Source organism: Physeter macrocephalus, chromosome 1 (genome assembly GCF_002837175.3).
Source record: "Physeter macrocephalus isolate SW-GA chromosome 1, ASM283717v5, whole genome shotgun sequence".
NCBI lineage: Eukaryota > Metazoa > Chordata > Mammalia > Artiodactyla > Physeteridae > Physeter > Physeter macrocephalus.
The window spans coordinates 135,413,189-135,434,652 of NC_041214.2; the positions used below are offsets into that span (position 1 = coordinate 135,413,189).

Sequence of the window (21,464 nt, forward strand, 5' to 3'; positions counted from 1 at the left end):
CGGAGGAGCGGCGGGGCCCGTGAGCCATGGCCGCTGAGCCTGCGCGTTCGGAGCCTGTGCTCCGCAACGGGAGAGGCCACAACAGCGAGAGGCCCGCAATACCGCAAAAAAAAAAAAAAAAAAAAAAAAAAAAGTCTAATTTTTATAGGATTATAGACACAGTTTAGTGCTGCTCTATTGGAATTCTTAACTCTGAAGAAAATGTCTCTCTTAAAATTATGGGTCCTCTTAAGCTTAGACCAGCATCCCTTCGAAAGTTTGGGCTACAAATATTTGCATTAAAGGGATTTACCACCTATAGTTTCAGTAACGCTGACTTTATGGGTAAGCTGTCTGTTGATCCATTGTCCTGTTGTGCAAGCAGAACAAACCAAACCTATTTCCAGTCTGTAGATGAATTCACTGTTGGCATTGCTGGGAGGAGATTGGGAGTTAACTACTAAGCTATTGATTTTTTTTTTTTCCACTGTGGTTCAAATCCAGTCTTTAATAATGTGCACAATTCCCGCTGTTAAATTCAAGGTGATAAAAGGAAAGTTTGGGATTGATGTCTGAAGTTAGAAAACAGTCTGTTTCACAATATTTTACCAGAGGTTTATTTTTATATTTCATTGTATAAATATCAGATGTCTGGGTGTGGAATACTCAAGCTAGAAATTGAAATCCCGACATATTTCTGAGTTAACTATTAGTGTAACTATTGAGTTAGATAGAGAATTTTAAATTTCAGAATTTTAAATTTTAAATTTTCAGGTTTTTCTTTAATTCAGAGAGGTTTGTGGATGGGAGATGATAGCATTAATGGTAAGTGAAAAAGAATACAACTTTTTTGTTTTTGGAATTTCTACTAAACGTGTACTTTTTCACAAAAGTTAAAACTAATTCAATTTTTAAAATACTTTTTTTCATTCATTTAATCATTCATTTATTTATTTGTTCATTTAACAATTTCTTATTAAATGCTCTTTATATTTGAGATACTTTTCCAGGTATTAGTTATACAGTAGAGAGCAAGAGAGTGCCTACTCTTGAGAAATTTACCACTGATGCAAGGGACAGGCATTAAGTAATTGCTTTTGGAATGGAGTTTTTAATGGCATTGAAATATATTTGCATTTTAATTGCCATAGCACTGTAAAGATGTCTAAGTACCACATTGGCATATATTTTTGTATTCTGCTTTTTTTTTCATTATTCTGATAAATTTTACATGTTAAGTATAGTAATGATTCACTTATCTATAATCTGTAGGAAATGAGGGGTTCCACCACAGTTTTTTTTTTTCCAAAATAACTGGAAAATGATAGTTTTTAAAACTTTAAAAATTTTAGCTATTTTGAAAGAAAGCTGCAATAGACTGAATATTCTCCCCAAATTCATATGTTGAAATCCTAACCACCAGTGTGATGGTATTTGGAGGTGAAGCCTTTGGGAGGTGATTTGGTCATGAGGGTGGAGCCCTCGTGAATAGGATTAGTGCCCTTCTAAAAGAGACCTTAGAGGGCTCCCTTTCCCTTCTGCCACATGAGGACTCAGTGAAAAGGTGGTTGTTTATGAACCAGGAAGTAGGATCTCACCAGACACTGAATCTGCCAGCACCTGAATTTTGGACTTCTACCCTCCAGAACTGTGAGAAATAAATTTGTGTTGTTTATAAGCCACCTAGTCTATGGTGTTCTATGGTATGGGTAATAGCAGCCCAAACTAACTAAGACAAAAGTTTTCAAAAATGTATCAATGTTATGTTCTTTTTTGCCATCTTAAACTATATAGAAGATAATTTCTACATTAGCTGGGGAGTTAAATTTCTGTGTTAGAGTAGACTAAGTTGTAGTAAAAATAGACTTAGAAAATCAGTGACTTAATGAACAAGAAGGTTATTTCTCCCTCATGGAATAATCGAGGGTGCTTTAGGTTGGTAGCAACTATCTTCCACATGGTGATTCAGGGACCCAGATTCTCCCATCTTGTCATCTTGTGACTCTTTTATCCTCTGACACCTTGTCATCAGGTCAAGGCTTGTTCACCACCTCAGGTTCAGCCAGTGGAGAAGGGAACAGTGTGGACAAGGCACACCTCTCTTAAAGGCTGGAGTCCTGAAGAGGCAGGTGCATATCACAGCTACTCACATATCATAGCTGAGATTTTAGTCACATGGTTACATCAGTCTGCAAGGGAGACTGAGAAATGTAACCTAATTATGTGCCAGGAATAAGGAGTGGATGAATATTGGTGGGCAGCTAGCTGTCTCTCACATAACCTGCAATTCTGGCTGCCAAGTGTTTGTGTATGTCCTTCTCACATTCATCCTTTCTCCATGCAAGACACATAGAGCACAATCACACCTTTCCCAAGGGAGACAGCTCAAAGTTCTATCTACTTACTGTATCCAGCTCAAATCCAAGGATTTCTGAGTGATGTTTAGTCTTTTCACTCAGGTCCAGATGTAACTCAGGTAGATCAGGGTGGCCCAAAAAATTAAAACCCCTATTCAGGTAAGAAAACAATGAGAGACACAGCAGTCATTGGTCCATAGCACTGATGGAGACCAACTGGGCAGGGGTCTCAAAGACCCTCTGCTCTGGCAGTGGCGGAAGTTCCTTGATTGCATCCTGTTTTTGCTCTCTGGGAGGGAATTCTTATCCATTGCTCTCTGTGGTCCCTTGTGCTACCTTCTGGAAGAACCTTCCTCATCTATTATTCTTCTTGGCCACATCTGAAATGGGTTGTGGGAATATGTTCCCCTTAGGGGCTGTGTGTATTTTGCAGCTTTTTGTAAGCCTATAGGTTGTTTTAAGGCTCAGAGTCAGATGGATCTTTGGCTCAGAGATTCTTTACCAACACAATTTCCTCAATCTCAGGCTCATAGATTCTTTACCAACACAATTTCCTCAATCTTAGTAAGCTCGTAGTATATATGCTTCCAATATGTCTGTAAGCACAACCAAAATTTTTTCTGGATACATTCTATACAGTACTTCAGTTTTTGCTTTCTTTTTCTTCCTCTGACATGTTCTTTTATTTTAGTCGCAGTTATCTTGAGGCCATCTGAAAAATTAGGGTGGACTGGGAAGGTAACAGTCTGACCTTTTGCTGTTTAATCATTATCACTCCCTTAGGAGGCCTTCTCTGATCACCCTACTTAAAGCTTCCAGTCAGTCCCACCTTACCCCAATCTTTAAAAAAAATCATTACTTTCATGTATATTTGAAATATGTATATATGAGATACATTTATCATGGTTATTGTTTATTGTCTGTCTTCTTCCTCTAGCATGTAAATTCCATGAGGTTTGGAAGTTATATTTTCTTCTCTCATATATCTCAGGGACAGAGAATAGTGCCTGCCAAATATTTGTTGAATGAATAAATGAATGAATGAATGATTTGAGAGTGTGCTGACTTTTCAGGATCTGCTATATACTATTTTGTTAATGCAAATACTGCTGGTTATAGCCATTTCCTCATCTTCCATGTAAACAGAATCCTCATTTTGTTCATTGGTAGAGTAGGGCAGGGAGGATCCATCTTTGTTCTCTGTTCTCTAGCCATAGAGGACTCTTCTATGCCAGTTATGGAAATTACGTTCTTCTTCATCTAGTCTAACAATGGACAAGTTTCAGTCTTGGCAAGTGAGAGGTAAGCAAAAATGTGGTAGAATGGAAAAACCTCTGGAAATAAAAAAAAATTCTGCTTACCCCCTTCTTTTTGCTTTGGCTATTCTTTATTCTTGTGTTGATGTGATGTTGAAGCTTTACCTGCCATCTTGTGACCATGAAGGCAGACATTGCTAACATACTGAGGTTAGAAGAGTAGAAAGATAGAAAGGACCTGGACCCAGGTGACATAATTGAATCACTGCAGCAACCTGGGATTCACCTTTTTTAAAATAAGATAATAATGTCAACTTCATTTAATCATTTTTTGGTCTGCTATTCTGTTACTTGTTGATTGTAGCTGGAAACATCCTAATTGATAGAGTAGCAGTATCTTCAGTAGCTGCTGAGACTAACTGACCACTGTTCTGTTCATGCATATCCTTGAGGAATTGACAATAAGGGTACAAATGAATAATCACAGAGTCATCTATCTAGCACACTGTTACCACAGAGCAAGTGCTTATTAGCATTCAAATTCAGTATAACTAGTGGAACTGGTTAGTCTTTTAGGCACTCCTAGTTGGATAGAGGTAGTCTATCCTGTCATTCCTGCAATGGGCCCACGTGGATTATACTATAAGGCACCATTTGAGAGAGGCTCTTTTCTATTGCCATAGAAGGAGTGACACCAGTGTAGACAATTTTGGCCATATTGTTTATTTCTTATCCACTCAGACATAAACTCATTGGTGGAGAAGATTATAGGTGTTAAGGAGTCGAGTGGGTTAGTCTTCCTCTTTCTCCTCCATCTCTACCCCTAGGTACTTCTTAAACACCCAGGAGAATGGAACTGACTCTGGCTAGAATGTGTTGATCAATTTGTGGCAGCTTAAGTACTTTGCTACAGGCTATTGGTAAAATTTGCATGTATGCCTAGAAAATAAATTAGAATTGCAGATTGTTAAATATTTCAGTTTAATCATCTGGAAAACTGTAGTGGCTTTTTGTCTTCAGAAATAAAACAAAACAGGGGACTTCCGTGGTGGTGCAGTGGTTAAGAATCTGCTTGCCAATGCAAGGGACATGGGTTCGATCCCTAGCCCAGGAAGATCCCACATGCTGTGGAGCAACTAAGCCCATGAGCCACAACTACTGAGCCTGCCCTCTAGAGCCCATGAGCCACAACTGCTGAGCCCGTGTGCCACAACTACTGAAGCCCGCACGCCTAGAGCCAGTGCTCCGCAACAAGAGAAGCCACCACAATGAGAAGCCCGCGCACTGCAACAAAGAGTAGCCCCAGCTCGCCACAACTAGAGAAAGCCCGCGTGCAGCAACAAAGACCCAATGCAGCCAAAAATAAATAAATACATTTATAAAAAAATAAAATTAAATTAAAAAAGCCCTGCAGCTTTATCTTCCCAAAGTAGCTATCTAGTCATTGATACATTGAACCTTTTTTTTTGCAAAGTCATTCAATATGTGCAAATGGTAATGTTAGCTGACAAATGAGGATGTGGGCTTTCTGTCTGGAACTCAGTAAGAGAAGATGACTATATCCAGCCCTTTTTCAAAATTAAAGTTCAAATGACAAATTCATGTATTCTCAGGATGAGTCTCAGTCTCTCTACAGTGCATCATAATATTAGGTTCATTGGCTTACTTTTTATGTTGGGCTCATTAAAAGTTTCTGTAGGAAAAAGATTTATATAGGAAAACTCAAAAAAAGGTAGTGACTTAGAGTATTATACTGATTTCTGATAGACTTAACAGATAGATTAATTTATATGCTCATGGGAAACTGTTCAGGAGCTACTCTTAGTTTATTTATTTAAAGTTTGTATCAAGTACCTTTAAGTCTAAATATCCTTAATTTTTTTTTCTCTGCTTTAGAATGGTTTGGGGATTTCCATTCTTTGTTTCTGTCTACTCTCTGATCACTAACTTCTCTAAAGGTATTTGACTCTTTCCTTTGTTTGCTTCTGGTTTGTGATATTTAATGGCTAGGTTCAGTTAACCAGATGTAGGGGAAGATTATAATTTTCATCTTTGATACACATAAACTTAGTATTTTAAAAAGAGGAACTGCTTAAGTATATATCTGAGAGGAAAACAAAAAATAGAATATTGTCAAAAATGTCCGGGGACGTAAGGCTAGCAGCTATGCCTGTACCAAAACATGTTTTGATTTTCTTCTGAGGAGGTCAAAGTATTTCATATATTATTTTATGTTAATGACATTCCTACTGTTGTACAGGAGCAGATGCTACCTCCACTTTATGTTGTGGCATTGAAGAGTGACTTATCCGTGGGACAGAGATGAGAATGAGTCTAACAGCACTGAATTTCCCAATCATAAATTCTAGAGTCCCTGCAAGGGGTCTGCCTTGTTATGAGAGTCATCACATGCAGGGAACCCCAAACTGTGGTTTCCCACCAGGTTTTTATAGTTCATGTATAGTTTCTCTGCCAGATGCAATTTGTAATTTTTTTATCATAAGAAATTTTGCCTAGTAGCACCACTTCCATTCTACCTTTTTCAGGTTTCCAGAGAAACAGTGCTGTAAAGTTAACCAGGGTCAAGTTTGTTCATAAAGGACAAGAGGTTTTGTTAATGCTTTACCTGCAGTTATGTAGTCTCTTTTGTACTGTGAAGACTGAGTTGGAGTCTTAGCAGATCTTGGTCACTGATCAAGTGTACACTCACCCTGGTTCTTGAAAAGCTAGAGTGGGTTACATGTAATTTTATAGCTAACAAAAATATTTTCCAACCTTATTATTTTATAAATAAAACCCTGTTATTCCATGTTTTGTATTTACAACTTTCCGTAGAGATTGAATTAACTCTTGGCACTTGCCCAGTAGTACAGATCAAATGTAGTGGAGAACACATCCCTACTGTTGGGAATTCCTACTGAGTTAAAGTGGGGTAATCCAGAGTGAAACAACCTTCAGCACATAATCTGACTCTCTACTTAATACATCTAAAAGGGCATAGACAAAGACAGATCTTCCCAGGCATGTAGGGAATACAGGCATACCCCAACAGGATTTCTCCTAGTTTAACATTTTTCTAGTAGAATGCCTGTGACTTTTAATATGTCCTAAAGTGTACATATCTCAGCTGTAGGAAGAATTTATACTTGTGCTTCTAAAATATAATATGCTCTATATTTTTTAGGTGTAATTTACATGTGGTGAAATGCACAAGTCAATAATAAATCAATACACCCAGGCAATCCACACCATTGTCAAAATATAAAACATTTTCACCACCTTAGAAAGTTCCCTTGTATCCCTTCCTGTTCAATCCCCTATCTTTCCCACTACCCTAAGGCAATCACTATTCTAATTTCTATCAATATCAATTAGTTTTACCTGTTTTGAAATTCATATAAGTGGAACCATAAAGTATGAACTCTTTTGTGTCTGGCTTCTTTTGCTCATCATATTTTTGAGATTCATCTATATTATTGTTTGTAGCAGTAGTTCATTTATCATTGTATGAATATACAGTACTGCAATATGTTTTCCTGCTACCTCTTGTTGGACAATTGTGTGGCTTCCAGTTCTAAGCTATTATGAATATGGTCGCTGTAAGTATTTTTGTATAAATTTTTGATGGACTCGTTTTCATTTCTCTTGAATAAATACCTAGAATTGCTGGGTCATAGAATAGGTATACGTTTAACATTTCACAACTTAAGAACCTGCCAAGCAATTTTCCAAAGTACTTGTTCCATTTTGAATTCTCAGCAGCAATTTATGAAAGATCTGGTTGCTCCACATTCTTGCCTATATTAGGTGTTGTCAACCTTTATTTTCAGCCATTCTAGTATGTATAAAGCTTCTGGAAGAAAGAAACATGAGAATATCTTTGTGACCTAGAGGTAGGTAAAAATTTCTTATAGAAACCACTAACCGTAAAAGTAAAAATTAAATAATTGGATTCATTAAAATTAAAAGCTTCTGCTCTTTGAAAGATACTTAAAAAATGAAAAACAAGCTATAGACTGGAGAAAAATATTCACAGTAATATATTTGACAAAGGACTTGAATATATAAGCAACTCTTATATCTCAATAGTAAAAATACATACAATTAAATAAAAGAAATAGCTAAAATACTTGAACATAATTTAACAAAGGAAGATATACAAATACCCTGTAAGCACATGAAAAAGTACATAGCACTGTTAATTGTCAGTGAAATGAAAAATCAACAAAATATTTCCAATGAAACAATGTATAGGAGTGTTTTTGAGTTATTTCAGCCACAACATCAGACCCACATGTTGATATTTGAAAAGCTCTTGAGTCTTCAGAGAGGAGATGTTCAGTATATTGCTAAATTATTAGCTATATTGATTTATTGGTTATTGGGAAGTAATATTTAAACATTTTATGTTCTAACATGCTGGTTCGTTAATTATTTAGGGGTGTTTTACTGCGTTTTAGGAAATTGGCTGTGGGTTTGTGGTTGACATATACATTATAATTTTTCCCATTAAAATCATGGTAATTAGGTTCACAGTAAGTATTTTTTACTGAACTATTCAAGAACAGATTGCTGAAATTAAGAGGGAGGCGATGTATTTATTTATTAATTGAATTCTACAATCAAAGGAGGAAAGGAAAGTATTTAAAGACTATTTTTATTTTTATTTAGAATTTAAAATATTTCTTAAAACAATCTAATGACAGTTTGAAAATTTGAAGTTTATATTTTTCAAAGCTAATATTACTAAATGACCTAGTTATTCATTCCCCAGTATAATAGAAATGATAATATTGAGCTTCTTTCTCTTACAGACTTCTTCCTTTCCCTCTTTTCTGTCCTTCCCCTGATAACTATATTTAAGTGCCCAGAATATAGAATGCAAAATAGACAGATGAGTAGATTGTTATCTGTGTCTTTCTTGCTCTAAACTATGACTAGAACTAAGTTCACCTGAATTTTATCATTATCATCATGAAGAACCCTTTAAAAGAAAAAGTATTTTTTGTAAAACTCTAGAAGTTCTGTCCAAGCTCTTCCCAGAACAACAGATCCGGTGAACAATAAATTTTTTATATTAACAATTCAAAGTGATAGGTCAACTTTATGAAGCTGCCAGGATCCTCAGCGTGGTTAGGCTTCTCACTCACCTCTAGAGTAGGTCTCTCAACCTTGACATTATTGACATTTTGACTATTGATTGTTGTGGGGACTGTCTATGCATTGTAGGATGTTTAGCAGCATCTCTGGCCTCTGCCTACTAGATGCTCGTGGCACCACCCTCAGTTATGACAACCAAAACTATCTCTAGACATTGCCAACTGTCCCATGGGCTGCCACCTCCTTCCCCCTCCCCCCATCCCCTGCCAGCTACCTGCTGCCTCTCCCCCATCTTCTCCATTAAGAACCGCTTCTCTAGAGTTTATCTTAACTATTAGGTTACGTTCAACACCTAATGCATTTTTTTTTTGGAGTCCTTTAGACTTTGGCCCAAGAATGGCCTGGAAATCTTTGGAATACCCTGTACTGAAGAATACTGGTTAGTGACTCTTATCACCTTAGTTATTCAAACTCTTCACTAAATTAGAATCAGACCATGCCTCAGAGGGAAGGCCAGGCATGAGGAAAATAGCAGTTCACTTTGTTAATTTCAGTTTAGTGTCAAAGCATTTCACTCAATGATTTATTATGTTATTTTTTAAATATAATATGTTATAGTTCCTCAAAGAGAGTTCTTAATCCTTTTAAGAATGCAGTAAATTCCTTTATACCTGCTGTAAGTATAATTTTCGTGGGCCCTGAAATCATATATGCAAAACAGGTAACATTTTATTTTCCCATTTTTACATTTAGTTTCTATTATATGCCTGATTTCTCTTGATGCTATAAAATGATATCTAGTCATTTCCAGGTGAACTCAGTCTTTGTCATACTTTCTCAGTCAAGCTTAAAATTGTGTCAGTTCTGGATTTTACTTTCCTCTCCTTCTCTTTAGGGTGGCACTCCTGTTCCAAGGCATATTTATGATAATGATAGGATTGAACTTGAGGTGGGAAGTCAGGGAGACAGAGTATCTGCTCTGGTGGTCGTAGTATTTCAAAATTTCAAAATCTGGTGGTCGTAGTATTTGTCACTCTTCCTAAGGTCACCTTCTGAAATCTCTGCGCTTGTAAAAACCTCAGTTCCATGATTCACACTGGCATTTGGTTACAAATTTAAGCCCCGTTGGCCCTCAGCTGTCTCCTTCAACAAACATCTGAGCCCTTCTTGGGGAAGTGGGGAAAGTTTATTTGTCCACTTCTCGGTGGCAAGTTTAAGGTAGAATCAGAGCCTCATTGTTCCCTTATGTCATACCCAGCCATGTGTAATTGTTGGCTCGATGTTATTATGGTGTAGAGAGGCCCACACCATCATTTCTGTCCTGGGTACCAAATTGAAGTGGTAGATCTAGAACACCACACTTTTCTCCAACCTTCTGTCTCCCTAAGCTACACACTTGGGACAGAAGATCCTGTTCCAATCCTCCTCATGTGTGCGTTTAACCCCTTTGCTTCTCCTTCATGACTCCTTTTCATCCTAATCAGAAGGCTCTTATCTTCTGGGCATGGAAGCTTCAGTGGAGAGGAATGATGTAGTCTCTTTCTGCAAGTACTTTTGCAATGTCTTTGTTGTCCTGGAACACTGCTTTTGAAGCTAAAAGTAAAGAATATGACATCCTTTTCTGCTGTTCTGCAGTAAATTTTCTTTTACTGAGTTAGAAAATGCCTTAGAATGAATAGAGTGAGGAAAAGTTCTTGGGGCAACTTTTTTTTTTTACAATAGTAATTATAGAGCATGGATTTTTAATGGATTTCATACTGCAATGAAGACATGAAAACATTCCTTCCTCTCTTCTTTCTCCACCAAGAACCAATCAGTTTCTAGCATTTTCTTAATTTTATCTTATGATCTGATTCTCTTCCATTGTCATGGCTACTCCCTTCTAGTGACCTCCCCAGCATTTTGCAATAGCCTTCCAGCTAGGCTTTAGTCTCACTCTGACTTTTGCATCCTACATACTGATTCCACATGAATCTTTCTAATAAATAGTACCAAAACCTTCAAGGATGTTATATTGTCTCTGAAATAAATTACATTGACATCCTGTATAGTCCAACACCAACCTATTTTATAAAATTCACCTCCTATTTCTTCTTGTAATGAAATCTCTAATTTATTTGTGCAGAAGAAAACACTGAATACTTATTATGTTCCGGACACTGGGAAATGGGAGAAAGATTTCACTCAGACTGAAAGATTCTTAATGATAAGAACTGTGACCAACAAGAAACTAAGGAAACAGTAGGAGTGCTTATTACTTTGATAGGTTTCATGCCTCTATGCATTTTTCTAATTCAGCCAGGCTGAATTACTAATGTAATTTAAAAATTTTAGTAATGTGGCTACATTATAAAAAGTAAAAACAAACGTGAAATTAATGTTAATAATACATTTTATTTAACTCAGTGTGTGTAAAATACTATGATTTCAACTAATCAACATACAATTATTAATCAGATAGTTTACATTCTTTTTTTATTCTAAGTTTTCAAAATCTGTTGTAAAGCTTATACTGTCAGCACCTCTTAATTTGGAGTACCCACGTTTTAAGTCCTCAATAGCCATGTGTCAACTAGTGGTTACCATATTGGATAGTTGTATCTAGAGCATTATTTTGCCAAGAGTAAGTCCTTGATAAGGACTGGAAAACTGACTCATCAGTAGAGTGAATGGCATTTAAGAAGAGATGCAGGGAAGGGAACCATCATGTACCAACCACATATTATGTACTTGCACTGTTAAAAGCCCTTTAGTTCGTTTTTTTTTTCCCCTCAAAGCGGAGTCTGAGATAAGCATTTGGGAGAAGGTAATCTATTAGAGAGATGACTCCTGGAAGCTAATTAAGGGTACATTATTGAGCCAGTTTTGCTATGGGCAACTGGTGCTCAATTCTACTGCGGACCCTCCAAACAAATGTATAGAATGGGCTTCAGAATTGTCCCTTCAAAAATGGAAGACTGAGGCATTTATCCACTGACTCCCATTCCTCATTGGTTGAGGGTTGACCCCTCTGGTTGTTAACTGTTCCATGTTTCTGGAATGTTCTCAGAAGGATGAAAAATTTTACATCTTCAGAACAAGTCCTGAGGCAGAAAAGTTGAGAAATAGGACAGACACTTGGGGTAGAGTTTTGCCATCAGCATGGGAATTATCTAACACCAGTTGGAATCACTGATGGACCAGGCACATGGCAAAGCCTCTGCTATGCATACATTATATAATACTTGTGAAATAGACATTATTATTTCCAGTTTAAAAATGGGGAAACTGAGAATCAGACAAATTCTCATTCCTGTTCAAGATGACATAGCTTTTAAGTGATAAAGTGTGTTTCTATACACATATGACTCATGACAAGGTCCACAAAGGACATATTTTGGGAGATTTTTCTTTTTTTAGGGAAAAAATCCAGAGATTTTTTTTCTTCTATTACATCTAATTTTTTATTACAGAAATTTAGACAAATCTACAAAGTAGGTGTTGATTGAAGTCTCTTTAACCAGTTTTTTTTTTTAAAAATTAATTTATTTATCTTGGCTTTACCAGGTCTTAGTTGTGGCATGTCGGATCTTCGTTGCAGTGTGTGGGATCTTTAGTTGCAGCATGCGGGATCTAGTCCCCTGACCAGGGATTGAACCTGGGCCCCCTGCATTGGGAGCCCAGGTCCCACTGGACCACCAAGGAAGTCCCTAACCAGTTTTTTTGAAAGGGAAGTACAATAAGCTTTATAGCAGAGTCTCATAAGAATATGATATACTATTAAAAATGCACACTTGCTGTTGTGCTTGATACGTTCTCTGACCTTCAGAATGAAATTTCCAATAAATTTTGAAAGCTCACTTATTTCCATTATTCACTGCTGAATTTCTAGTGCAGAGCTCATTTTCAAGTCGATTATTAGTACTACAGATCCTCCCTAAATAGAAGAGACTGAACACATCACACACTGGACAGCTCCCATTATCTGAAATAGCCATAAGCCGCTGTAATGTTAGAGATTTGGTTTAAAGGATTGTCCTCTTGGAAGACTGGCTGTGGTTATTTGTGAGGCAGAACAAATTATAAAACTATTATGGCTTCAGAGATGTATGTTTCTAATGACTGCTCTTCACCAGTCCTTAAAATGTCTGCTTTAAAAAAAAAGGGGTGAAATATTAGAGCCTTAAAAGATTAGATCATTGGGATATTATTAAAAATGTCTTTATAGAACCTGGATGCAAGGCCACTGGGGTATATAACTTACCAGGAATACTGACAGGAATTCATCTGCATAAAGAAAGAAAGGCAAGTTTAAAAATGAAAAAGAAAAGGCTTAATAACAAAATAGTAATAAAACTAACCTAGAAAAACAGTTGAAAGAATACTGTTACCTGTGTTTTCCTCTGCAAAGGGCTATGGAATTGGGGTTACTCAGGGGTGAGAGAAGGAAGACAAAGAAGCCTTTTCTTTGTCTCTATATGCTTCTGTATTTACTTGAATTTTATATACACAAACATGCATCGTGTATAATTTGTGCAACTAAAAATAACTAAATATACATAAAAATATCTAAAAATAACCTTAGCCTAGAATGCCACAAATAGACTTACATTTCAATTTTATTCTGCTATTTTCACCTCCAATATAACATTCATATCTAATAACTGCAGGAAAATAATGATGAAGGGAGGGAATCTTCAGAATATTTGATGTTATCAACAGTTCCATTTTGTAGTTAGGGATGCATTCCAGGTTCTCAATGTTTTCTTCAAAAATTAAATTTTACTGTTAAATATGATTTTATGCCTGTCAGACTCATTCTATGCAGTGGAGGACATGGTGCCTTGTGCTAATAAGCACTCAATAGAAGCTTTTTGGACGTTACAATGATGAAAAACCTACCTGAAACAGAGAAGAAATATTTGACAAAAAAAGGGGAAACTAAGTGTTTAATATATAATATCTCCTTTTGATCTCTTCTTTAGAAGTATTTATTTTAAAGTATTTATTCTTCTTATTAAAGACACATGTGCTTTCTTAGAGATATATTTGGGGTCCTGCTTGGCCTGTTTCATTGGAGTTACCTCTGTTCCTGACATTTGGAAGAAAGGGGTTGCGTGCCCGTCATATTTTGAACAGCTGACTTCCCATTCCTGGTCCCAGCTGATTGAACCAAACACGTAGCCCTAATTCAAGCTGAGCCAATCAGCTTGCCTATTGTGTATCTGAGGAAGACAAACACTCAAGTCAGGTGATGGTGGTCTCTGGAACTACGGGCTGAGACGAAAACGGCCACATTGGGATCCTGTGCATTGATCCACAAGCAGAGGAAATCACAGGAATGATTCAGATTCCCAGAAGGAAGCATAAGAGAGTAAGAGGTGATGTGCTCAGTGAGAGCAGGGACAAAAAGAATTGTTGTCTTGTTTTATTGCTTTCAGATTTAAATTTCTTGTGAGACCTGGCCCTGCTTTCTGTCTGGTTATATGGGATGGTCCCGAATACTAGCTTGTTTAAGATAGATGAATGAGCTTTGATTTTTGCAAAAAAATTTAGAGAATATGTAAGAAATTCAAATTGCCTGTAAAATCATACCCAATGTAAATATTTCCTTTCAGTCTGTTTTGTTCCTATAGAAGTGCTATAATCATACTCTCTATAAAATCTCCTGTTTTTCTTTTTTACAAAGTTGTGAGCATTTTCCTATTTTATTAATCCCAATGCTGGTTGAAGCCAACTCTCATTTATTAGGACCTACCATCATACGACTGAACAGGTCTGGAGAAAAACATCACCTTGCTGACTGGTCTCACTCTTAACTCATTAGTATTAACCACAAATGGTCACTTAATAACTGTCTGGCAACAATACTGCATTTCTCTAGTTCTCCACTTGCCATTGCCCAAAGACTGTTTTCTTCTTTCTTCTCTCTCCTCAGTGTTTCCTCCTCCATCCTCACTGTTTGCTGAGATCTTGTTTCCTACTTTACTGAGATGATAAAAGCCACCAGAACAGTTATAGTATGCCCCTACCACCATGTCCACCCACCCGAATGCTCTGTGACCATATATTCTGTCTTTCATTACTACAGGTGAACTTGCCACACTCTTGGCTAAGGCCAGTCCCTTCCTCTGGCTCACCAATTTCCATGCCCTGTCACATGTTTAAAGACCGCACATCAGCAGTTGGCTTTTCTGTTCTGTAAAATCATGTTTTCTCTGCTGCCTGCTCATTTTCACGAACTTATAAAATGCTACTATTTCTCCTATCTTAGGGAGAAAAAAATTTCTAGACTCTATTTCACTTTATTTACTGGGTCATTTTTCTGCTTCTGTGAAAAGCAAATCTTCTCAATGGTTCTATCTACTTGTTATCTGCGGTTTGCTCATCTCCTATTTTCTAATCAGGCATTCATTCTCATGACTCCTACAGAACAGCTCTTATAAAATTGCTGTTGACTTTCGCATAGCTAAAACCAGTGCTTGCTCTTAGTTTTTATCTTACTTGAGCTGTTGTCAGTATTTGACAGATGATCACTCTTCCCTTGAATATTTTCTTCACTTGACTTTTAGGATACTGTACTCTTGGTTCTGTTCTTACTTTACTGGCTCCTCCTTTTCAGGATCATTTGCTCCATGCCCTGTGCTCTGGTCCCTCTGTATATTCCCAATCTCTAACATTGGTGTGCCCCAGACTCAGCCTCAGATCTCTACGTTTTCTACACTCACTGTCTAGGTGATCTCACTTAATACAAAGGTTTTAAATACTACCTGTATACTAAGGGCTTTCAGATTTACTTTTCAAGCCCTGACCTTTCTCCTCATCTCCAAATTCACATACCCAACCAACTACTCAAAACTTCCTCTTGGATGTCTAATAAGCATCATAAATCCCCAAATGTCTGATGGCCTCAGGACTCGAACCTTGGAACTCTTCTTTATTTTTTTCTTTCCTTTCCTTCTTTATTTTTTTTTTTCGGATAGTATTATTGAGATATAATTCACATAGCATACAATTCAACCATTTGAAGAGTACAATTCAATGGTTTTTAGTATATTTAGAGTTGTGCAATGTTTACCATAATCAATTTTAGAACATTGTCATCACTGTCAAAAGAAACCCCCTGCCCCTTAGTTTTTACCCCCTACTTAGCTTTCCTTCCCACCATTCCGAGCCCTAGGCAACCACTGCCTCTATAGATTGCTTATGCTGGACATTTCATATAAATGGAATCATACAATATGTGGTCCTTTGTGACTGGCTTCTTCCTCTTAGCATAATGTTTTCAAGGTTCATACACGTTGTACTATGTATTTCATTCCTTTTGATTTCCAGATTACATTCCATTGTATGAGTATACCACACTTTAACCATTCATCGGTTGATAGTTGGGTTGTGTCCACTTTTTGACTATTATGAATACTATTGCTGTGATCATTGATACACAGCTGACCCTTGAACAACACAGGTTTGAACTGCACATGTTCACTTATATATGGATTTTTTTCAATAAATGGGTACTACAGTAATACATAATCCATGTTTGGTTGAATCTGAGGATGTAGAACCATGGATATGGAAGACTGATTATAAAGTTATACTCTAATTGTCAACTGCAGAAGGGTCGGTGCGCCTAAGCCTCATGTTGTTCAATATTTTGGGTGGACATGTTTTCATTTCTCTTGGGTATATACCTAACAGTGGATTTGCTAGATTATAGGATAACTCTAGGTTTAACTTTTGAGGAATTGCCAGACTGCTTTCCAATGCAGCTTGGAAGTCTTTTCTGTCGGTGATCATTCCATTGTTCTCATCCAGTCTGTGATTTTAAATATCATCTCTATACTGAAAACTTGGAGATTTACATCTGCAGTGTAGAGCTTGCCCCTGAATGCCAGATTCATATGACCCATTCATTGTCCATTAATACATCCATCACTGAACTCTTGATTTTTCCCCTTCGCCTCATGCTGCTAACCTCAAGCTTGCATTTCCTCTTGTCTTTTTCTCAGTTAGTGATGATTCCATTCTTCCAATTGCTCAGGACAAAAACTCAAGAGTCACTCTTGACTCCTCTCTATCCCAACCCACATCTGATCGGTCGGCAAATCTTGTTGGCTCTACTTTCAGAATACTGTCCCCACTTCTGTATAGTAGCGCCTCTGCTACAGTCCCAGTTCAAATCACTGTCACTTCTGTACTGCATTATTGTAATGTTACAGGAAGGGGGACCCCTTCCAGGGCCCGAGAGTGGGCTCTTGTCTAACACTCAGAAATGAATTGTCCAAGGAGACACACGTGCTGACAAAGCAAGAGACTTTATTGGGAGGGGGCGCCCGGGCGGAGAGCAGCAGGGTAAGGGAACCCAGGAGAACTGCTCTGCCACGTGGCTTGCAGTCTCAGGTTTTACGGTAATTGGGTTAGTTTCCAGGTTGTCTCTGGCCAATCACTCTGACCCAAGGTTCTTCCTGGTGGCGTGAGCATCACTCGGCCAAGATGGATTCCAGTGAGAAGGATTCTGGGAAGTTGGTAGGACAACTGGACTGGAGTCTCCTCTCTCCTTTTGACCTTTCCCAAATTCTTCCAGTTGGTGGTAGCTTGTTCCCCATTCCTTACCAGGACCTCCTGTTTAAGGTAACGCATGCAAGTGGTTACTATGGTGCCTGGCCAGGGCAGCGGTTCCCCTAACAGTAATAGCCTCCTAACTGATCTCCCTGCTCCAGCTTTGGTTCCCCTTCAGTGTATTCTCAACAGAGCATCATGGATGAACTTTTCAAAACACTCAAATCGCTTTCCATCTCATTCAGAGCAAAATTCTAAGTCTTTAAAATGGCCTATGAGGCTCCCAGCGAAGCAGCCGTCCTTTCTTCTCTGATGATACACTTTCCTCTTTGCTTAAAGACCCTTAACAAATACTTTAATAGGCCCATCTAAGGAATTTACCTGGCTGAGGGAAGCCAGTTTTTCTTCTGTCCCACCCTTACGCCTTTCTTTGTTCCAATGCTTTAACTGTTGTCAGATCCCAGCGTACTCTGGGAACCAATTTAAAAGCAAAACTCTGAGGTGAAAGAATTCCCACAAAAAAATTGCAAAACTTTGTTAATTTATATCAGAATTTTATGTGTGTGTGTGTATTCTGAGGGAGTAAGGCCGAAGGGGAACTGATGATTTTAGATCATGCTGATTTTAGCATGATGGGGACATTCATTGAGATTCTGGATTCAATGTGCCTCTTCAAGCTGGCAGTAATTCTACTTGTTTGCTTGCTCAGTTGACTTGTAAGAAACAAAGCCTCACACTGTGTTTGAATCAGAAACAACCAGTGGCATTATTATTCTACAAACTAGCGGATGTTGGGAAAGAAGAACAAACTGAACTGATTTCTTCTCACTCAAAATTTTTATAATATATGTAGATTGGAAGACTGTAGGGGGGAAAAAAGGGAGGGGGGCGAGTTTCTTACATATAAGTAAATATAAGTGAATAAGACCAGACATGTTCATTTAACAATACTGTTTGTTTTTGATCCATTCGAATACCCTCAAACAAAAATTTAAAATTTGTTAGGACTTTGAGGGGTAAGATTCCTTCACTTGTTCATTCACTAAGATATTTATTGAATATCCAGTATGTTCACACAGTTTTCTCGGCACTGGAGACACAGCAATAAACTAGGCAGATGAAAATTCCCTCATGTAATTGGTAGTCTAGTAGAAGAAAACAGAGGATAAACAAATAAATTGAAAAATATAGTATGTTAGAAGGTGATCTGTGTAAGGAGAAAAATAAATCAGGATAAATTAAGATTACCAGGGTGGGGAAGGGTTTAACTTTGAAAAAGTGTTGCAGGGAATGTGTCACTGAGAATGTATTGTTTGAGCCGTGGCCTGAAGGAGGTGTTGAAGTAGCTTGTGCATTTCCAGGGCAAGAATATTCTAGGCAGAAAGAACAAGAAGGGCACAAGTCATGAACAGGACTGGCTTGATGGAGGAAGAGAGTAACTGGAGTGGAGTGAGCCAAGGTAATAATAGTAGGAGATCAGAAGCATAAAGTTGAGCCAGTTTGCATTATTTCTTTACCAATAAGATGAAGAACAGAAGATTATACAATAAGTAGTGAAGGATAAGAAACAAACATTGATGTTAAACATGGCCTGAAGTCCTCCATCAGCAAGTGGAAATGATATATCCAGGACTGGGTCCAATCCAGGTGTAAAGGAAGAAGTAAGTTGCATGAGTAGATTCATTAACTCTCACCTTGCCTCCTCCTGCTCGATTGCACACCACTCTCATGGGAAAATTACTTCAGATCGTTGACTAAAGAGGAAAGCATTTGACTTTGGTTAAAAATGGGTCTCTACACATTTGTACCAACAAGGAGTAGATTGCTGCAACTTCATTCCCTCCCTTAGGAATGGCCCTGCAGGACAGTGGACATAGAAAATTCTCCCAATGGGCATAAATTCAAACAATTTATCTTTTTGTTCACTTTGTTAGTAGAAAGCCTGAGGTAAGTATGTATACTGATTGATGAGCAGTGGCTAATGATATAATCAGATTGTCAGGGACCTAAAAGAAATAGAATTGTAAGACTGATCATAAAGAGTTTGTGAGGAGACATATATGACTGAACCTCTTTCAGTGAAGTTCCAAAGTGTGACTAAATGTATCCTATGTGAATAACCAACTAAAGGATAGGCTTTTAATGATCTTGTGGACAAGATGACTCACTCCATTTATGCTGCCCTGCCTCTTTCTCAAACCTCCTTAGTATTGGTAAAAGTGGATATGGTGACAGGTGTTAAAACATGGACTCCTCAAAAATCTGACTTGGCTATACTTTCCAGCAACAGCTATCAACCTTGAGCTTGCAGTGTAGTACCATACCCTGGGGAGGGCAGCTAGATGCCTTCCATCATGGAGGGGCGTGTGACACTTTAAATTTTAATTTGCCTTTCCTCTCAGTTTTTTTTTTTTTCTTTTAGTATCACTATTCATGGACTAACTATTTTGTGAACTATTATGGTATTCTAGCCGACTGCCCTCTGACCAAGGAAGTTTATTTTACAGTGAAAGAAGTGGGGCAAATAGTAGTTAAGTGGTCTAAGGTACTTCAGGACCCAGAAACATCTATGGTCTAACGGGAGTCTTGAATACAGTATAGCTGAGATACAACACCTTGTGAATAGCGGACCATCTTGTAATATCTTTTTTAGCCAATGATTAATATACAGTATTATTTCTCCCATAGATTGAATATATGGGTTTGGAGACAATAGAATGGAAGTGAGAGTGGAACTTCTCCTAATTGTACTTAATAATCTACTTGAAAATGTTTTACCTCCCATCCCCATTCTTCTGGATTTAGTTTGAATATTTTAATATTTAATAATGGGCTGTTTCCACTTGGGATATAGCAATCATTCCATTAAACCTGAAGCTTAGACTGCCTCTTGGCCATTTAAGTTTACTCATGCCACTGGGTAAATGGGCAAAAAGGAAGTAATTGATTAATCCTATCAAAGGTTTCACTACACAGTGTGTCCAGAGAGCAGCATAGATAGAATGAAAGTAATCTTCACGGATAGAATTTAAGTAGAATTTCCGTCTAGTACTGCCGTGTCCACTAGTACAGTTTAATAAAAGACTGAATGAAGCAAACATTTTATAAGCAGAAGTATCAATGGCTCAGATACATCAGGACTGAAATTTCGAGCCATCCACTAGGTAAAGAGCCATGAGTGTCTAGAGTACTGGTTGAAGGTGCTCCATGAATGGGTCATGGAGAAGGGAGTTCATGAATGCTGTCCTTTCTTAAAGGAAAGCCATGGAGTTTATCAGGGCCTCCCTTTCTTTGTGGGCCCTAAACTTCAACTTTTGTTTCCCAGCCCCACAAGACTATAGGAAGCTCTGCTCATCTTCTGCTTCTCCACTGAGAATTAGCAAATGCCATAAGAGGAAAAGTCACTCTTACTGTCAGGTTCACCTCTCTGCACTTCCCTCCTCTCTTGGATTTGAGCCCCATGAGTCCTCATATCCTTAGTAGCTTTATGACATATTAACACGGATTTTCTAAAATTCCATTTTTCTAGCTTACTTGCTAGGGTGCTAATCTGTGATTAGCAGACTCATAGAACCATATTCCTTTCCTTTTAGCACTAATCTCAGTTTTCAATTGTAAACTCATTTCTGTGATAATTTGCATAATACCTGTATTCCCCACAACATGGAATTAGATACCATACCTGTTTTTGCTCAGTGTAGTATGTGTGACCTAGCACAGTGCTAAGCACATAGAAGACACTTAATACTAGTAAGTCAATGAATGAACCTTGGACAACCTGCTTGTTATTAAAAGCATGTACCTATTAAGTGTAAAACATCAGAGTCAAGATGTGCCATTTACAGTCTGAAAATATCTGATCTCAAATCCTATCATTTATACTTAAACACAAGGCTGGATCAAGGCTTTGTCTTACATGGACTTTAAATGGCTCAGAAGGGAATGAGTATGTGCAGAAATCATTGCACACAGTGAATGACTATCCCCTGGGAGGGAGGAGCTCTAAAGAGTGACATAGAAACAGCTGGTGGTACAGACTCTAAGCAGTTCAGAGCCACTCAGAAAGTGGGCACTGATGATTGTTGAAAAGTTAGCCTTAAATGACTGGAGGAGAGGCCACATGCTGCCAGTGTCTAGGTAGCAACTGAATAGAGTTTAAACTGAGTCAATATGGTGTGAAAATGGCCTGTGGTTGCCCTAGGGGGGAACAAGATCAACAGATGAAGTCGTT

The 21,464-nt window shown here is 37.8% G+C and overlaps 1 long non-coding RNA gene across 4 annotated transcripts in view; it reads left to right on the plus strand.

Annotated features, from left to right (window-relative positions):
• Nucleotides 1–21,464, plus strand: part of LOC114486954 (uncharacterized) — a 217,973-nt gene that overhangs the window by 6,674 nt on the left and 189,835 nt on the right. For 2 of the 4 annotated variants that reach the window (XR_008617875.1, XR_008617877.1), the window contains exons 3-4: nt 5,489–5,550; nt 7,423–7,485. The exons of the other annotated variants lie outside the window; for them this stretch is intronic. This is a non-coding gene — a long non-coding RNA (uncharacterized lncRNA). The remainder of the gene's footprint in view (nt 1–5,488; nt 5,551–7,422; nt 7,486–21,464) is intronic. 4 annotated transcript variants of the gene reach the window in all.